Source organism: Schistocerca serialis, chromosome 1 (assembly GCF_023864345.2).
Source record: "Schistocerca serialis cubense isolate TAMUIC-IGC-003099 chromosome 1, iqSchSeri2.2, whole genome shotgun sequence".
NCBI classification, from domain to species: domain Eukaryota; kingdom Metazoa; phylum Arthropoda; class Insecta; order Orthoptera; family Acrididae; genus Schistocerca; species Schistocerca serialis.
The window spans coordinates 1103817987-1103839528 of NC_064638.1; positions in this window are offsets into that span (position 1 = coordinate 1103817987).

Consider the following 21542-nt stretch of genomic DNA (forward strand, 5'->3'; position numbering starts at 1 on the left):
TCAATATACAGATTGAATAACATCGGGGAGAGGCTACAACCCTGTCTCACTCCCTTCCCAACCGCTGCTTCCCTTTCATGCCTCTCGACTCTTATACCTGCCATCTGGTTTCTGTACAGATTGTAAACAGCCTTTCGCTCCCTGTATTTTACCCCTGCCACCTTTAGAATTTGAAAGAGAGTATTCCAGTCAATATTGTCAAAAGCTTTCTCTAAGTCTACAAATGCTAGAAACGTAGGTTTGCCTTTCCTTAATCTATTTTCTAAGCTAAGTCGTAGGGTCAGTATTGCCTCACGTGTTCCAACATTTCTACGGAATCCAAACTGATCTTCCCCGAGGTCGGCTTCTACCAGTTTTTCCTTTCGTCTGTAAAGAATTCGCGTTAGTATTTTGCAGCTGTGACTTATTAAGCTGATAGTTCGGTAATTTTCACATCTGTCAACAACTGCTTTCTTTGGGATTGGAATTATTATATTCTTCATGAAGTCTGAGGGTATTTCGCCTGTCTCATACATCTTGCTCACCAGATGGTAGAGTTTTGTCAGGACTGGCTCTCCCAAGGCCGTCAGTAGTTCCAATAGAATGTTGTCTACTTTCTGGGCCTTGTTTCAACTCCGGTCTTTCAGCGCTCTGTCAAACTCTTCACGCAGTATCGTATCTCCCATTTCATCTTCATCTACATCTTCTACCATTTCCATAATATTGTCCTCAAGTACATCGCCCTTGTATAGACCCTCTATATACTCCTTCCACTATGATGCAACTAAGCAAGCCTTATCCAATACATTAAAAAACACACACAGTCTGTTTCTTTTGATATAGGAATGTTTTACAGCTGTGAATATGAGAATTTCGTTACATTTTTACGTTACAACGATAGGAAATGGACGGTGGAAATTTGTCTTAACTTGTCATTTATGATTCAAAGACAAGATAACATTTTAATCAGTATTACTTGTGATGAAGAGACTTTGTGTTTTCCCTACGATCCAGAAACAAGTCTTTAGAAACTGTACATCCAAAATTCAATTTGACAGTAGTGACGTTGTTCACCGAGAATGGCTGCCTCTAGGTGGGACGGGAGCGATTTCGATCGGAAAGAGTTAAAACACTTGGTCGTTCGAGTCCAAAGATTGACCTGGACCTTTCCTGACGCTTCATTCTGCAGTTGGCCTAATATATTACTAGGTACTCATTGAAAAGCAAGACTCAGCGTTGCAGCATCCATCTCATACGCCACATTTATTTACCTGCCGTGTATTTTTTTATCCGAAAGCTGAAAACGCTGGTGAAGGTTTTAAGAATCGACGCGTCTGAAGAGATCCAGAAGGCTAAGACTCAGAAGAATTCGAAAAGAAAACTTCTCTGAGGTCATAAACATTATCGGAACCTCGTTCTGAGCAATGTATCGCATCAAGCTGACTTATTTTCAGTACAAAAGCAGTCAAAGCCCTTACGACACTTATTTTGGATTTGCTATTTCCTTATATCAAAATCTTTTACATGTCCCTGACTATATAAACAAAGGGCTGTTAGTTTCTGTCAATCTTTGCAGGTACAGTTTTAGTGGACGAAAAGATTTGTGCGTTCGTCTAAATACTTACTGGCCACATTCAGTCTGTACTTCAGTCAAAATAGCACGCCATATCGCATGAAGTTAGCAATAAGTAACAATAGGTTCACTTCCAGTAGCCGCAGTATAAAATTTATGCAGTGCATTTTGTTTAGCTTTTTTGTTATCTGTAGGCTTTGAACATTATGGTGTGACGGTCACTCTTACAGAAATTGGAGAAATGGGTTTATGGGAATGGGAACGAATTTACGTGCACATGGTATGCACCCCGAAATGTCCACTAAGTAGAGAGGCCATTCTGGGAGTATTTGACAGAGCGGTTTGCAATCAGCTGCAGTTCGTCGTTCGAGACCAACAATGTCTATCACCGGGGATCTTAGAGTATTCGCGTTTCTTTGAGGAGACCGGTGAATGTAGTGAAGATAGTTACCTTTGTCAGTGAGTCTCAGGAGAGCCGTCGATTTGTAACGTCGTTCTGAGCATTAAGTTGTGGAACCGAATGGAGGGTCTAAACCAGAAACTTCATTAGGCCGAGAGTGAAGTGGAACATGCAACGAGAAAGATGAACGTAGGGAAGGCAGTTGAGTACAGAGATGGTGAGAGCAGCAAGAGATGTGCGTTTACAATGACTCTATCGAGTGATGAAAATTGTATGGAAGGAAAGGAGAACCTTAGAGGACTACAAGAATAACTACCCTGATATTCGAGAAAGGTAATAGAAACGAGAGCAAAAACTGTAGATGAATAGTGCAAAGGTCTTTGAAAACGCTTTAGAAACAATAATTCGGGCAAAAATAGAAGGAAGTTTGAGAGAAGAACAACATGGGTTTAGAGCAGCTAAGTACACAGTGAATCTAATTTTCGCTGTATGACAGCAACAGGAACACCACTACGGATATGGAATAGATCGACTGATGGCCTTCCTAGATACTGGAAAAGCATATGATAGTGCATATAGAAAGATAAACTTGCAGAACAAGAGAAATGTACAACGGGACTGTACACTTTGTGGAACTGGGAGGAGAGATATCAGATGAGCTTGAGGACAAGAATGGACTGGAGTAGATAAGTGCACTTTCTCCATTGCTCTTCATTGACGTAATGCATGGAACAAGTAACTGGTGAACAAAAGATGAAATCGGTGGTGTTTGCAGAAACTTGACGATTTGAGGAACAAGAAAGAGGAAGTGCAGGATCAACTGGACGTATGGCAAAGAATAGCATAAGGCTACGTGATGTAGGTAAGCAATCGTATAAGTAATCACAAAAAAGGAGGAGAGAGTCATAACTGGAATAACAGTTGATGGGGAACGGCTCAGGAAATTGGAGAGTTTCAAGTCTCTGGTATATTTAATACAGGAGATTGGAAGAAAATGCATATTGTGCCTCGGAAGCCAGGGTAACGAAAGGAAGAGAGAGGAGCAAAACACAAACTAGTCAGATAAAATTCTTCAGAAATAGTGTTGAAGTGACAAATAAATCAAGATGAGGAATTAGAGGCTCAGGGAATCAGTGAAGGAGCAACCATTACAGATAAAGATAGAGGAATCAAGGTTTAAAATTAAAACCAAACACCGCTAGTTCCCTTTCCTGTATCTAATCCACTATAAAACCATACTAACTGACAACCATATGTCCGTACCATCGTGTTCTGCTCGGAAGACAGTATTTCGGTCTACGGAAAACCATGCCAACGACGACTTCAGGGCACCTATGAAACGATGTAGTGTTTGCCAGATAGCCCCACCCCCACAATCGCTGTGTACACAGTCACAGATGGTGCAGTAGGGCACAGAAAAGACGCCTACCAGACTCTCTGCGGTGGAGATCCGTAGAAAGAAAGGAAGCAGGACAGTAGCAAATTAATTTGGCCCGATGGATTACTGTGAATCGTTCTGTTGCTTCTAGGATGTGACGGCAGTTTATAGAGACTGAAACTGTGTCCCGAAGACCTGGGCAAACGGTGAGCAGAAGACTTCGATAGTGTGGCCTTTATTGTGGGAGACATGCTGTATGTCTAGCTGTGACGTGTCGTCACAGAAGGTAACGTCTAGAGTGGAGTCATCAATATGCCACCTGGACTATCGAACTGTGGGTCAATGTTGTTTCCATAGATGAGTCCCGATTTAGTCTGCAGAGTGATTCTCGATGGACTCGCATCTAGAGTGAACGTGGAACACGATTTCGGGACTCAACTATTGTGGAGACCGAGGTCGAGGAGGGTCCCTAATGGTGTGGGCAAGGATTATGTTTACCACACGAACCCCTCTTCATGAAATTTTGCGGATAAAACTGCTGTCAGGTATCGGTACGAGATCTTCGGACCTCATTTGCGGTTGTTGCGAGGTGCTGTGGGGCCAGACGTCTCATTGATGGACGATAATGCTCGAGCTCATAGAGCACAGGTGGTAGATGTTTTCTTGGAAACGGAAGATATTACACGCATAGAATGGCCTCTCGCTCTCCCGATTTGAATCCCATAGAGCATGTCTTGGATACACTAGGGAGACGGCTTGCATCCACCAAGAACTCTCCGAGACTGCGAGCAGCTCTGTAGGTGGAATGGGCGTTACTGACTCAACATAAGACTGATGACATCATTCACAGCATGCCCCGTCGTTGATATATATATATATATATATATATATATATATATATATATATATATATATATATATATATATATATATATATATATATGTGTGTGTGTGTGTGTGTGTGTGTGTGTATGTGTGTGTGTGTGTGTGTGTGTGAGTGAGTTTACTACAGCTGTCATCATTTCTCGCTTCCCACTGTATTGTTTTTGTCCATTCAGTCTCCATATTGCAGTGCTCTACTTTGCACAGCTTCATCTACATCCTGTTTCCATTTTCTTTTTCTTCTTCCTGCTGTGCTCGTTTCACTTTTCAACACTTATTTTCATCCCTATTTCCTCATTCCTTACACGATTCAATCTTGATATTCCGCTACTTTTCTCCCAGTAGTCCATTTCAATTGCAATAATACTCTGTTTATCTCTTTTATTAATTCCCAGGTCTCTGACCCATACGTTGCAATGCTTTCCATAAAGGATTTTTTTTTTGTTGTTGGTTGTTATGCATATGTTAAGCGAATTTAGGAGAAGAGGATACCCAGAAAGACACACGAGATGTAAGAGAAAAAGACCGAGAAGAATCCGAAGTGACAGGTGGCTGCGAGAGTGAATGGGTGCGTGCCAAAGAAAGGAGAAGTCTTGGTCAGGGTAGAGATGGGGAGGTGGCGGGAAACCAGAAGACGATGGAGAGGCTTTTCTTCCAAAATAATCTGGCCAGCGGCTGGAAACGGTAGAAAATTATCATGATGATCAGTCCTGGACCGAGTTCGGCTGTAAATTCCTTGACATGTAATACAGGATGGAGACTTGTGGTGTCATATTTGATAGGACAGGTGTGCTCCATGTACCATAAACGGCACTCGGGTAATAGGCTACGTCTGTGATGCAGGTTTGTTTTCTCTCTCCCGAAAGACAGTAGCCCCATCTCATTTAAGAACACGCAGTTGATTGAAACTCAGAGAAGAACTGGAGAAAGTGTCAAAGCACGTCAAACCTAAGTTGATACGACGAATTAGAATCCTCAAAAGGTTGTCGGTAAACGTTGCTACACACCTTCAGTTTATCTGAAGAACGGCTTTTGATAGTTCCTCAAATTCCTCCAGAGATGGGATACTTATAGCAACTAGATGTAGCGAAGAATGCTGAGTAGTTGTGGTGTCCTATGTTTTGAGATTTTTCTGGCATGTTAAATCTAGAATTAGTTGCGGATATATAAATGATACTTTGCCGTGCGAAAGGAAATGCCTTATGCCTTCTACTTTCAAAGGAAAAGGCAAAGGAAATGCCTTCTACTAACTAGAGGTTCAACGATGATCAGACTGATTCCTCATACTGAACTTCTCATTAAGGATACCAGTGTAAAAACTACTTTCCGTGAATTGCATGCGCATTTGCCTGTGATGTCTTGAGCTGTGGGGCAAACTAAGAGACCCATCCACTTTTTCCAAACTTATGCCAAAGGTAAGGAAGTTATTAGCTCATTGTTCGCTAAATACATGCAGGCGTTCTCGAGTCTTTCAGGGAGGTCTTCATGTCTACAGTTTACTTTCATTTAAACGACTTTCGTTCGTTTCCGGTAAATCTATGTTAAATAATAGCTTCAAAACTACCCTTTTTCTGCCGAAACGACTGCAGCGTTCTGATACGTACACACTATATATTAGGCTCAAGCGCACAGTATCAGTTATCACACAAGACCTTTAGGACAGACAGACAGATAGTGCTGCCTGCTTTTTCGTATAACCAAATACAACATAGGCCAGCTCACGAGAACAAATTAACGAATATCAAGAAAACCAATCGCCAGTGCATAGCTACGGAAAGCACTTCGGTAGCATTACGCTGTTATAGACGTAAAGTAATGTAGTCGAAACCTTTAGTTAGAACATTAGACTGCTCGTTTCCCAACGATTCTTTGCCTCCTCCAACTTGAGAGGTCTCACCTGAACAATTTTTTATTTATTTATTTACTTTTTAACACTATGGTACTTAATATCTGAGGTCATCAGTCCCCTAGAACTTAGAACTACTTAAACCTAACTAACCTACGGACATCACACACATCCATGCCCGAGGCAGAATTCGAACCTGCGACCGTAGCGGTCGTGCGGTTCCAGACTGAAGCGCCTAGAACCACTCGGCCACTCCGGCCGGCCACCTGAACAATTTAAACGTGCTGTGCTCAATATTGAGACAAATTGCCGTAATTTATTTGTCCAAACTTTTGATCTAATTTTAAATAACGTGACGCTCCAGGAAAATTATCGAAACGTGCGAATGCCGAATCGTGACACTGTGGATTTCTTGTTGTGTGCTGAGATAGAGTTCCGTCTCTAATGAATTCTCAAACTCTGGGACGTTGAAACCTAGTATTCCTGTTGAGACGCCGAGGTTAACATACTAAAAATGTATCATTTTCAAAAAAAGCTACAATACCCCTTGAAAATTTTCTCCTCAAATGGGGACGACACGTCGGGTTTTAAGGTGAAATCCATTCGACCACGGCATAATAGCCCGGAACATTTTATTAACTGTAATTTCAAGAATGTAAATATGTAAAAATAAACACATTATTTGTTTAATTCTAACAACAATGTATTGTGTTTTTTAGGAAGAGTGATGGATCTTGAAAGAATGACATTGCTGAAGTCTGCAAATCAAATGCTTCTTGCTAAAACAGCGACACTATTGCTATTAAATAAGCTTGCAAAAGACAAACTTCGGCTCTGGATGGGCAGACGTTCCAACAAATGGAAATGTAAACATGCCATTCGTTGCTGGAGTAATTAACACCGCCACTTGGCCTCAACAGTACTCCCTCGGTGAAGCGACTCTTTGTTTGAAGAATACTTGCCATTCTGGAAAAAAAGCGTTATTCGAAGACATTGTATCTATGAGTCACTGTGTCAACTTGACCAATGACGCGAACACATAGTTAAGTCCACACAGATCTGTATGCATCGTGGACTAAATGGACAAATGAATGAATAATTCTGCGAAATTAAGCACATGTGTTTACGGTTACACGTCTGGCACGCAAAATATAGAAATATGGCTCAATAATCACATTATAGTTGTAATAAGGCGTGGGCAATATAAAATGAGACCGTAAAATATTTCAAGCGCCTCAAGATAGGCAACCACAGTTACATCATCCGTCCCATGTAAAATGGAAATGAGCGTTTGGCCGGGAGGCCCCTTGCGGGCCAGGTCCGACCGCCTTGGTGCAGGTCTTATTACATTCGACTCCACACTGGGTGACCTGCGCGCCGGATGGGGATGAAATGATGATGAAGACAACACAACACCCAGTCTCTGAGCGGAGAAAATCTCCGACGCAACCGGGAATCGAACCCGGGCCCGGAGGATGGCAATCCGTCACGCTGAGCACTCAGCTATCGGGGCGGACCCGTCCCAGGTAAGGACAATATAAGTTGGTTTGTCCACCTTAAGACGCATGAGATATTTTTCAGGCCAATTTTATTTTTCCCGTCCTGTAAATCGAAGGAACACTGAGTGAAGCCAAATTTGACCCTTTTCTCGCTGAGTATGATCAATGGGTTAGGATGATATAAATTGAGTGGTCAAAAATCCCTAGAAGGATTGTCCCATATAAAGACATGCAGCGTATGGTGCCCGAAAGCTGCACACAACGTATGGCGCATATGTAGACCCGATATCTGAACAGTTGGTTGGTTGATTTTGGGGGAGAGAACCAAACAGCGAGGTCATCGGTCCCATCGGATAAGGGAAGGAAGGGGAAGGAAATCGGCCGTGCCCTTTCAAAGGAGCCATCCGGGCATTTGCCTGAAGCGGATTAGGTAAATCACGGAAAATCTAAATCAGGATGGCCGGACGCAGGTTTGAACCATCATCCCCCCGAATACGAGTCCAGTGAGCTAACCACTGCGCCACCTCGCTCGGTATATCTGAACAGTCTCTTACACACCTTTGAGAAGTTAATATGGTAGCTCGCAGCAAATCGTGAGTTAAATGACTCTGAACGTGGTATTATAATCAGTGCAAGACACATGGGTCATTGAATATCGAAAGTCACACAGTAATTAGGATTTCCGATGTCAACAGTGCCCAAGGTGGATCTTCAAGAACGCATTTCTACCAGGAATGTATAGAGACAAATTCTCCACTGAAGTTTCGTAAGTTGATGGTTGGTTATCACTTACAGACCTTCCCTAGTGTTCTTGTACCGAAGATTCAAGCAGCTCTGAACAGATACCAACTGCCTCAGTTTCAGAATGAGATGTAAATATGACTGTCATCAGGTTGGACTGCATTAAGAACTGTTGAGTTCAGCGACTGTGAAAAATGTGATAATCAGGGATGAACACAACAATCAGTCGCATATAAATCTGTATTTTATTGCAGATCCAGCTATAAGGATCAGTCAAATGAAAAAAAGACAGAAAATAATAAATATTTTAACGTCGATGCGGTAGTAGTTTAAAAACGAAGCTCCGTAAACATCGTCGTAAAAGCAGCTTTGAGAAGTCACCTAGCAACAAACATTTCTATATTTTTTAAAAATATTCTTGTATGCTATGTAAGCGCAATAAATGTATTTCATTTATGTAAGGTCACTACGCATACGTGGTCGAACAGCACTGAGGTGCAAAAAGGCAATCTTTGTGCTAAATGTGGTCAGAGAGGTAATGCGTTAACAAACAAAGGAAAGCGCGTTCTATTGACTTTCGTGTGAGCTGTGTTGTTTATAGTAGGTCTTCAGCATTTGCTAATGACACAGATAGTCCAAAGAGCTGAAAAATATCCTAGCGTAATATTAAAGCCTGCAACATGGAAGGCCTGAACAATTCTTCTAGGAAATATTGCCTCTTACTGCACGACGAACATTATAATGTTCATGTACTCGGAGAATCCTAAATGTTCGTTCGTGGGAAGACAAGCTTTACACCCAAGGGGTATAGCCAACGAAGTGCACACCCCACTGAAGAGCGAAAGTTTCATTCCGTAAACAATTCCTGTGGATAAGCCACTTCCCTACGATATCCTCTTCCAATACTAGTGTTCCAGAAAGATATGCAGGAGAGCTTCTGTGATGTTTGGAAAACTACTGCCAGAATTTCAGCAGCATGAGGGCGGGTTGTACGTCTGCCTGGATAGTCGGTTATGTTACATCCTTGCCCGCAACAGGCAAGCTTTCGGGTTTGTGTCACTTTCTGGCGCAAAGTTTTAATCTGTCAGAAAGTTTTAACGAAGATGTGACAGTTTTATTCCGTATGGTCGCTAAAATAAAGTAATGAGCAATTTAAAGAAGTTTTAACTGCCAGTCTAAGTATCTGCATTATCATTGTAATTAATCATGCGTTCTAATAGTCTTTAGGTTGGTAGTACGGCTTAATGCATTCGCTAACCGCTAAGCAGCAACGTTATCTTTAGCGATGTCACATCAATTCGCTTTGTGCTCTTGGGAAGAGAACTTGGCTGCACCACTGTCCGTTTGCACCGCTTTAATAGTCTGAAGGTGTACCAGAAGGTGAAATGAATAGAAGACTTTCAGCCCATTTCGGTGGCAATATTTTACCTTGGCGAAATTTTTATCGCTGAACCGAACAATTCAAAAGTGGCTGAACAAGAATAACAAGAATGAAGGACGAGGAAGGGAGCAAGATGTCAAGTTACATCCATTATTGATGCCAACACTGAGCAAGTCCGGGAGCTGACTTTGAATATCCGACGAGTTACTGTTGATGAAGTGCTAATGAAGCAAATGTACGACCGATTAAAAAAGACAGACCAGATTTCAAAGGTTTATAACGGACAAACTATGAAAGAAAGAAACACATTGCACATGTCACTGGATAGAGGAAGGCTCAGAGTTTTGACACAGCTGCGCTGTTCTTTGTAGCAACATGGCGCCTACACCACAAGAGAAATCATTTTTTGTGTTGAAATTTGAGTGAAGTAAAACCATTGTTCAAATGCAACGTGCATTCCTCCAACGAAATATGCGGGTACCATGGTACAATTAGTATCTTATCGCTCGGTACACACACAAGTTGGCGGCAAAGCTTGCTTATCTTGAGCTGATATCCAGAACGTACCGTCAAATGTCATTCAATCGTTTCAAGGTACGACCGAAATCAGAAACTCTTACATGTAGTGTAAAAAAATTTCTAAAAACAATTTTGCCGCCCCCTCGTGATTTGAGTGGTATTCATGCACGCGTGAGATTGACTGTGTGTGTGTGTGTGTGTGTGTGTGTGTGTGTGTGTGTGTGTGTCTCTTATTGGAAAACTCTTTCTCAGTGCTCATTTGACCAAAGCATCGCTACGTACAACCACGTGTGTAATGAAGTTAAACGTAAACGTGATTTCCCAGCGCAGTTCAACCGAGCGCGCCGTCTCTCCAACTATGAATGGCGACAACACTGCTTGCGCTCACCGGAATTAACTGTCAACTTACGATGGAGGATTTCTAAGACCACGCAGACACTGTAACACCACAGGAACAAGGACTGCACTGTGCAAACAAATTTTCATTAAAAATTTGTAAATTACTTATATTTAGGTTTTTTTACATATATGTAGACATAATGTAACGAACAGTAGCCATTAAAACAAATACTTAGTTCCAATTTCACAGCCGGCCGGAGTGGCCGAGCGGTTCTAGGCGCTACAGTCTGGAACCGGGCGACCGCTACGGTCGCAGGTTCGAATCCTGCCTCGGGCATGGGTGTGTTTGATTTCCTTAGGTTAGTTAGGTTTAAGTAGTTCTAAGTTCTAGGGGACTGATGACCTCAGAAGTTAAGTCCCATAGTGCTCAGAGCCATTTGAACAATTTGAACCAGATTCACACATATGTGTTCTGTTTTGTACCTTCAATACAGATATTCAGAGATCAACAGAGTAACATAGTGTAGGCAGGTGTTTGAATATAGGCAGTTAATAACTGTGAATTCCTAAGGTAAAAAATCAGTCGAAATTTATGGAACACTGATAAAATTCAATAAACATCAACTTGTGAGATTCCTGTATCCTCAAATGTCTAATTATTTAGTATTTTTTGGCATTTTTAAACTTACTCTGTATAGACAGTGATGCAGCAACAGCTGGTTGAGCTGTACGCACCAGCAGAAATATTCTCTGCCCGCTGACAGTCTACTTCATTAAACCGCTAAAACGGTTACCCGGTCACGTAATGCAGTGCAGGTTGCCTATTTAAGAGGTTCGAGGCTCAACGAAAATTTGATGTCAATATTTCTTATAATTACTGACCAATTTATAAAAGCTGTCGTTTGTTGTCTTAATCTGCTCATTAAGAGGTATAATTTTACGTTAAACCTTCACACAAAAAGCCAAGTATTAAAGATAGAAACTATGTATATGTTTTGAAGCAGCATAGCTCACAGTGCACAAGTTAGCACTTAGTAACTTCCAGAAACTTTATACAAAATTTCCAACGTCTTCGAAACTTCTTATTGCTGACACCCTACATATAATAATGAAGAGAGCTACTACATTTTCATTGTTCATGCAGTATAATTTCAGCATCAGGCTTGATGTTTTAACTTATTACTACTTTAATACTAACTACAGTAGCACCGCATTTTTTCAGACAATATCCACATATAGCACTGAATTTACTTGCAAAATTAGAACACTGTAAAACACATTATTCAGGAGATATGGTTAGTGACTAATGTTATCTTATGCTGGAAACGTACATCAGTATATTATATCCCTTTGAGCAATGTAGTCATTCTCTTACGCTGCTTCGTAACTGCAGAGTGTATTCAGTACCATTAGCGACTATCCTGTTTCCTGCTTTCCTTTCACTTACTTTTTATTACTGTGAAGGGACTGCAGAATTGAGAGCCTACAAGCTAAAGAAATGACCAGGGTCATAAACTTGTTAGCCCTGGGGCTCATTCTCCGCCCATTCACTGGCTCCCCCCTACTGAGCAGGTCGCTGACCTATTTTGACTATGTGTGAGCACACTGCAACTGTGTGGCGAACCCTACCTCCACCCAGTCGCATGTCAGCTTTCATAGTGCCAAAACAGAAGATAAAAGGAGAATAGGGTGGCAGGCAGAGGTTTAGATGTTGGGCTAGCAGGTAGCGGTGTGCTGGTGGAGCCGATGCACCCAAGCACTGAAACCGACTGCTGTAAAATCGTACACTACAAAGATGAACATGTTGAGGCACTCAACAGGGGGGGGGGGGGGGGTTGGCTGACCTGTTGGCTCTATCTGTTGGCTCTATGAATGTGCGATTTACGGCTTCTTCAGTCTCAGCCACCACAACAATCATGTTGCACCATTCTTGGCAGGGCAATACACGAGAACTGTCTGCCAGAGAGAAATAAAGCATTGTGACTCTTGAAGCTCTCCCAGCTGATGGTTGTTAATAGTCTTCACGTGTGTGCCACCAGATGACGTTGTGCAAATTCCACAATATTTCATCGGAGCAACTGCCTGACATCTTCAGGTGGTTGAACCTTGCTGGTGGCTGTGTACAACCGACACTATCTACACGTCGAGGCTCCTGTATACAGAACACGCACGCGAAGGATGCGCAGGTGCGGAAATCATGCATGCGCAATGATTTGCAGATAGATGGCGAAAATCGCAGAGTGGTCCTCCTGCGATATGCTATGTTTACTAACAGTGCAGCTAGGTGTTACTCACTAAAAACCATACTAGAGCAATGTCATGACGGGTCTGTTATTGAAAAATTTTGATTTTCTCTTCGTGATTTAATAGCGGCCAATGCAGGATTCCAGGCTGTGCTCAGTTGAAATCCCGCATCTGTGTTGATGAGATTATCAGCTGTACGGATATGTATTGTTTCCTTAATGACGTAATCCCAGGAAGATGATGCTGGGGTAAAACTTCCGTCTTCTCATACATCATGTGATGCCCTTTCAGGTAGTGTTGTGCAACTGCTGACTTCTCCAGTTGGCACAGGCGTGTATAACACGGACGTCCATCACAGTCTTCTTGTACTGTGCAACATGTCTGGCCTATAAATGCCATCTCACATTGACAAGGAATCTTATATACATCACATTTCCTGAGGCCGAGATCATCCTTAACCAAATCCAATAGGTTCCTAAGATTTGTAGATGGTGGAAAAACACACTTAATATCATACCTTCCGAGGACTCCCGATTCTTGATGATATGGTACCAAAGTACGGCAAGATGGTGGGTGTCTTCGTATTTTAATTCTGCTCCATGGACTGAACTCGCTTGAACCTGAATGCACTACTTATCTGTCTCTCAGTATAACCGTTTTGTAGGAACTCTATCTTCACTTGTTGTATCTCACTCGACAAGCTTTCAGGATCACACACCACAAGTGCTCTATGAACTAATGTACATAATGCACTGTCACATTGTGTAGGGTGATGGCAGCTTGCGGCCTGCATTGGCTGCTATTACAACGCGACAAGAAGATCAAGAAGTTTCGGTAGCAGACCCGTCACAACATTGGTCTAGTATGGTTTTCAGCGAGTAACGTCTGGCTGCACTGTTAGTAAACGTAGCATACAGTGCATGCGCAGGAGTGCCGCTCTGCGATTTTCGGAAGAGGGCGTTTCAGTATGGCGCCATCCATCTGCAAGTCATCTCGCATGCTTGATTTCTGCACCTGCACAGTCTTCGCACGTGTGATTCATATACAGGAGCTTCGACGTGCAGATACCGTCAGTCGTACCCAGCCACAAGAAAGGTTCAACCACCTGAAGATGTAGGACAGTTGCTCCGATGAATTACTGTGGAATTTGCACAACTTCATCCAGCGGAAAACCTGTGAAGACATTTAAAACACAGCATTGTTTGAAGAATCCTTTTACAAAGTTTACAATAATCTAGCCAGGTGTCGCTTTCCACAGCCAGTATGAGAACGCTCTTTGCCTTAGTGGTCACACTACAGAATGACAGTCTTTTTAATTTCTAAAACAGGCCTTTCCAAATGGTCCATAGCATTATTTTTTGGAGAGAGTGCCAGTTTTCGTGTGTGTCTACATGGGGGCTCACTTCTTTGTCTGCTTCAGAACTGTATCATGTTGTGGGAGGGGTCTCATAGCCTCATCCTCATGCCAAACACTATTGATTAATAATAACAAAATCCACAGAGTGGGAGCATTTTTAACCTTATTAGCAAAATTTTATTGGACAGAACTCACGATGTCTCCTTCTATTGGCTGACAAGATTCACGCTCTGCCAGAAACAGCCAAGTTTGGGAGCGTTAAGGCTGAGAACATTTGCTGCTGGGAAATGAAAAGGAACACTTTCTGGTAGGAGACTGTAGAGTAAACACTTGTTGCTAAGAGACTGAAGAGGAGGACTTGCTGCCAGGCAACACAGCAGCAGTGACTTCAGTCTCTTAGCAACATGTGTTTACTCTGCAGTCTCCTACCAGAAAGTGTAGGCTATTGGCTGGTTGCTGGTGGCTGCTGGGAGATCACGGAGTAAGAACTCGTTATCATACAGCTGATGAGACAAGCCTTGATGTAACTTGTAAGGTTGTTCCACCTGACTACTGAGCATAAAGGGCAGGCTGAACTGAGAGATTCCAGTCGGCACCGCCGCCAACTCCTGAATTCACACTACGCAAGTCTGATAAGATGGGCCAGTGGTGCAAATGGTGATGGGGCATGAACTTGAAGTTCGCCCATTCCATTCAGGAGCCAGTTGTACAGTTTTAGCGTTTCACCACGAGCTAGTTGCTTTCGTTATGTATTTTAATGAGATTTATGGTGTTTGCACCTATTTTACCATGTTCCTTCTGTAATCAACTAACCATTCATGTAGTCACTGGTCATATTCACCAAATACTTTCGTAACTCTGTTTTTATTATGCTCATCCACCTGTGGCAAGGTTTGATTTTACAATTATAATCCCTTGTCGGGTTTTTAAATGTTCATTCATTTTCATCAGTGGGTAACCACTTGTTTCTATTAAAAGGTAGATGATTCCTCTTAATGCACGCTCACGGAAAAAATCGAACACCAAAAAATAATTAATATAGAGTAACGAAATTTCAGGAATACATTTGTCTGAGTAACATACTCAAGTGATTAAAATGGCAAGATTAAAGGTTGCAAACGTGAATTGTTGGTACATTAATAACCAGTGTAACCCACAGAATGTTGAATGCAAGAGTGCAGACGTGCATACATTGTGTTATCAGGTGCCGGATGCCAGTTTGTGGCATGGAGTTCCATGTCTGTTCCATTTGATCAGTCAATGCAGGGACGGTTAACGCTGGTTGTGGATGACCCTAGAGCTATCGTCCAATAATGTCCCATACACGCTCGACCGGGGACGGATTTGATGTTCAAGTAGGCCAAGGCGACATGTCGACACTCTGACGCTGGCCTCCAACAGCATCATGTGGGCGAGCGTTATCGTTTTGGACACACCCCCTGCAATGTCGTCCACGAATGGCAACAAAACAGGTCGAATCACCAGACTGGTGAACAGTTTTGCAGTCAAGGCGCGTGGGATAACCACGAGAGTGCTCCTGCTGTCATGTGAAACCGCACCGCAACCGGTGTAGGAACATTCTGCTTCTCATAGCTCTATTACAAGACCGCATTAAAACTCAGTGAAATGTGTCTTTGTCGCTTTAAGTGCATTTTTGAGAACATTAACTCACCACGTCCAGTCTCAAAGGTAATTAACGATCACGATCATGATCGTGTATTTAGAGCAAACCTGTTTTTCATCCTCATAGTGGAGCTACTCTTATGAGACTGGAGCGAAATTTGAATAGACATCATCTTTTAGATATATAAACCCGTCTACCAACTTTCGTTTCTGTCGCACAACTCCTTCTTGGTGCTGTGATTTTTTTTTTCACCAATGTACATCTGTGGTGTGGTACCAATATTTTCATACTTGATTGGGCCACCCCTATTAATTATCATTTCAGTAAGATGTTTCCGTTTCCACGATTGTATCATATACTCTAAATTAGTTTGCTTGATCATATGGAGTGCTCCCCTTCTCTGTAGGTTGTCAAAGGTTGGACTATAGCACCTAGGAGAATGCTAACACCGCAACCGACACCCCACAATATTACTTTAATAAATGAGAGTTCTATTCTTTAAAGAATATCAAGCTGAGGAGTCATTCGGGTTTTAAAAAGAATCGTTGTTTTTCGTGTTCTATGTTGTGCCCAAGTTGGTCCTAATTTTCTCAACCACTTGACCGGCAGCGCTCTTGAGATGCAGACGCGTTTAGGTTAGTGTTCCGATTTTACAGAGATGAAATTGCACCCATCTCGAGAATATGTTCACTTCAATCATTCATTCTGTGCTTACAGTATACACGAAGTTTCAGTGTGAAGAAATTCGTTATGTATTTTGGCACATGGGACATATTATTTGGCTCAAAATGTAGCCTTTGAGGAACGACCAATTTCTACAATAAATTAATCCACCATTAACTGTAGCCATTTAAATTCCTTACTGGCCATACTCTAATCCACTATTGAAGGAACACGTAATTATATCGATAAACTGACTGATTCTACTAATTATTATGGGTCGATTCGATAAAAACAATTGGAGAGGAGGCGTAATATAGTACTTCGCTAATATAACAATGGGAATATTAGAAAGTCATACATATACTAAATTAAAACAGAAGTAACGGAAGATTTTTGTCATGTTTTTTACAATTTCGTATACAAATTATCAAACATATACTAACAACCCATTAATTTACAATAGATGCAGAAAATAACAGTATGCACCACAAGAATACATAACATTCAGTACTACGTGTAAACACTTTCACTATTATCGATCATCGGACATGACATCTTGAAGAGCTTTGATCAAACTTTAAATCAGAACTCCGGATCTCAGGTGTCCAGTGATTCGTAAGGTACGTCCAGGCAGTGCTTTTACCGTTTAATGTCACCTAGCCATAGGTTACCTAACTGTTAGCACAGTGTTACAGATATGCAATGTTCATGAGTATCACATTCGAAAGATATACACTCCTGGAAATTGAAATAAGAACACCGTGAATTCATTGTCCCAGGAAGGGGAAACTTTATTGACACATTCCTGGGGTCAGATACATCACATGATCACACTGACAGAACCACAGGCACATAGACACAGGCAACAGAGCATGCACAATGTCGGCACTAGTACAGTGTATATCCACCTTTCGCAACAATGCAGGCTGCTATTCTCCCATGGAGACGATCGTAGAGATGCTGGATGTAGTCCTGTGGAACGGCTTGCCATGCCATTTCCACCTGGCGCCTCAGTTGGACCAGCGTTCGTGCTGGACGTGCAGACCGCGTGAGACGACGCTTCATCCAGTCCCAAACATGTTCAATGGGGGACAGATCCGGAGATCTTGCTGGCCAGGGTAGTTGACGTACACCTTCTAGAGCACGTTGGGTGGCACGGGATACATGCGGACGTGCATTGTCCTGTTGGAACAGCAAGTTCCCTTGCCGGTCTAGGAATGGTAGAACGATGGGTTCGATGACGGTTTGGATGTACCGTGCACTATTCAGTGTCCCCTCGACGATCACCAGTGGTGTACGGCCAGTGTAGGAGATCGCTCCCCACACCATGATGCCGGGTGTTGGCCCTGTGTGCCTCGGTCGTATGCAGTCCTGATTGTGGCGCTCACCTGCACGGCGCCAAACACGCATACGACCATAATTGGCACCAAGGCAGAAGCGACTCTCATCGCTGAAGACGACACGTCTCCATTCGTCCCTCCATTCACGCCTGTCGCGACACCACTGGAGGCGGGCTGCACGATGTTGGGGCGTGAGCGGAAGACGGCCTAACGGTGTGCGGGACCGTAGCCCAGCTTCATGGAGACGGTTGCGAATGGTCCTCGCCGATACCCCAGGAGCAACAGTGTCCCTAATTTGCTGGGAAGTGGCGGTGCGGTCCCCTACGGCACTGCGTAGGATCCTACGGTCTTGGCGTGCATCCGTGCGTCGCTGCGGTCCGGTCCCAGGTCGACGGGCACGTGCACCTTCCGCCGACCACTGGCGACAACATCGATGTACTGTGGAGACCTCACGCCCAACGTGTTGAGCAATTCGGCGGTACGTCCACCCGGCCTCCCGCATGCCCACTATACGCCCTCGCTCAAAGTCCGTCAACTGCACATACGGTTCACGTCCACGCTGTCGCGGCATGCTACCAGTGTTAAAGACTGCGATGGAGCTCCGTATGCCACGGCAAACTGGCTGACACTGACGGCGGCGGTGCACAAATGCTGCGCAGCTAGCGCCATTCGACGGCCAACACCGCGGTTCCTGGTGTGTCCGCTGTGCCGTGCGTGTGATCATTGCTTGTATAGCCCTCTCGCAGTGTCCGGAGCAAGTATGGTGGGTCTGACACACCGGTGTCAATGTGTTCTTTTTTCCATTTCCAGGAGTGTAGTCAGATGGACCATCGGATTTTGTACCTCGTATGGTATTTGTGCAGAAGTTTCTTTATCAGTGTGTTAATGATGCGACCATCCATACAAAACGCGTTAATCACAGATAATGTCTCCTTTACACACGCTGGCTATTTTAACTGTCGGAATAATCACATCTGGAACCATGAGAAACCATCTGTGACTCCCTTTACATCTCACAAACATAGGTTCCCAGTGAAATTTTTGGGTGGAAAGGTTAGTAATCACCTTCTAGGACACTTACTCCTCCCATCATGCGTAACTGCAGCAGATTAACATCTGCTTATTATCCTATTGAAACTGTCAGTCATACTACCGCTTCCTGTGCGCAGCAACCTCTGGTAACTATCTCAGCACATTTCAGTGTTGATATGCAAACACAGCTTGTTGACGAATTGAAGAACATCTGATAGATCGAGCACAACCAGTTCGGTGACCCTTTACGGCTCCTGAAATTGTGCTCTGGGAGTCAAGGTTCTACATGTACACTCCACAAGTCCACTTAGGGGGCGTGCTAGTGGGTACTCCTGATGCCCTGCTCCATTTGCGAATGGTGCGTGGGAAGAACGGTTGTCGATAGACTTCCATATGAGCTCTGACTTCTTTGGTTTTCTCGATTGTCGTGTATCATACTACAATTACTACAAGAGCTGAACTAACAGTTCAAATCAGTTATGCTTTTCACATCAGACGTGAAAAAACATCTTACCATGCTCGACAGGGTCCTACAATCAGTGCTGCGAAGGCAACAAGCATATATCGTAGCTCAAGAGCAATTATTAAGGTGTAGATTGATGCGAAGCTGCCCTGTGGTTTTTCTACAATGTTTTTTTTCTGAATCTCACTGACATTCCAGTCAGTACTATTTGTAAACGACGAGTTACCTATAATGTGTTCTTTATTAAACATAATAATGCGTGAGCACTGACAAGTCTTGTCAGTGAGGTCCAGTAGAGAACGCGTTAGTAACAAGCAGGACAACAAAAAATATAATTTCGAGAAAAGGATTTTATTGTATGGAACTGGGGATCTAGAAACGACGGAGAGGTTCGTCCCCACCGTAGCCCTTAGTGGTACACAACCGCACAAAAAGCCACAGCAGTCCACTCACCCCACCGCCGCCCCACATCGAATCCTGGGTTACTGTGCGGTTCGGCCCCCAATGGGCCCCCGGGAGCGTCTCCCGTAACCCCAATGTTTGCGTGGTAGAGTAATGATGGTGTACTTGTACGTGGAGAAAGTGTCTGCGCAGCAATCGCCGACATAGTGTAACTGAGGCGGAATTAGGGAAACCAGCCCGCATTCGCCGAGGCAGATGGAAAACCGCCTTAACAACCATCCACACACGAGCCGGCACACCGGACCTCGTAACTAATCCGTCGGACGGATTCGTGCCGGGAACCGGCACGCCTTCCCGCTCGGAAAGCAGAGTGTTAGACCGAACGGCTAACCGGGCGGGCGAGAGAAGAATAGCTAGTGTAGCCTTCCACATAGGACGGACCTATTCCTAGTGTGGTGTCACCGCCAGACACCACACTTGCTAGGTGGCAGCCTTTAAATTGGCCGCGGTCCGTTAGTATACGTCGGACCCGCGTGTCGCCACTATCAGTGATTGCAGACCGAGCGCCGCCACACGGCAGGTCTAGAGAGACTTCCTAGCACTCGCCCCAGTTGCACAGCCGACTTTGCTAGCGATGGTTCACTGACAAATTACGTTCTCATTTGCCGAGACGGTAGTTAGCATAGCCTTCAGCTACGTCATTTGCTACGACCTAGCAAGGCGCCATTATCATTTGCTATTTATCTTGTGATGCATGTACCGTCAGACCGATGTTCACCAATTATGGATTAAAGTTAAGTATTCCAGAAGCTACGTACTTTTTTTACTAGACTCAACTCCTTTAACTGTTCCAGACCTCACGCCAGCCTGCGTGAGCTTAAACGTGTCCCTTTCCGCTATCTCATAGTGGCTTGGCTGTCTTGCCAAGTCACAACACCTAGCATGTCGAACTAAATCATATTTACATATCCGATCAAAAGAAATACATGGTAAGAAGGACTCACATACATTGAATAACCGAAACCAAAAGAAACTGTTGATGTGGTCACGTTTAATGAAAGTCAGGTAAGTTTTTACTGACAACTTTGAGAAATTTGACGGTGAAAACACCTATATAAATCGATTCGTTAGCCTAAGTGAGCAATAGTCGAAGTGCAAGGACTCGACCAAAGTAATATCAACCTAAGGAACACAGCACACCAGGACATCAGGACACGTCGCACAATGAGAAAAACAACTCTTATAAGTATGATATCACTGTTGCTTTTATGAAAGAAATTTTTTTCTCTTGGTGTGTAATAACCAAAAATGAGGCTACAAGCAGCGTAATAAATATACAACAAGGCTATGATTAAAAATTACAAACGTAATTGTGAAGTCAGTAGTGCATTATGCACCTATTTATGTATTATTTTCGTTAAATAAATGTAATTAAATATGAACAAAAAAATAGATTGTGCTTATTTTAGAGTTCCGTGAAATATTTAGTACTTCAAAAGGCTTCCGCCTCCAGAAAGGATCGATAACCACTGACAGTAAGCAGATCAGAGCGCAATCAAGACTACAGGCCTGTGGCTGGTATCTCTATCTAATAAAATACTGTGCCAACGGTTCTATTTTCGTGAAGCTTCAGGTCTGAGCCAATAATGGCGGATTGCTTCCGCGTAATAGCAAAAAGGTGCCATCTAACAACGACAATTAGCTTATTGAAGCACACGACGTATGTTTCGTGTGAGGTCTGTTGCCTTTAGTTACTGTGTCAGATGTTTTACGTTGATAAACGACACCTACGTCCCATCTTATCCGAAGCGTCAACAAACAATGGCTTACAGATTTGTTTTAGATAAACACAGAGCGTCGGAAGTTTCTTAGTGGTTGTG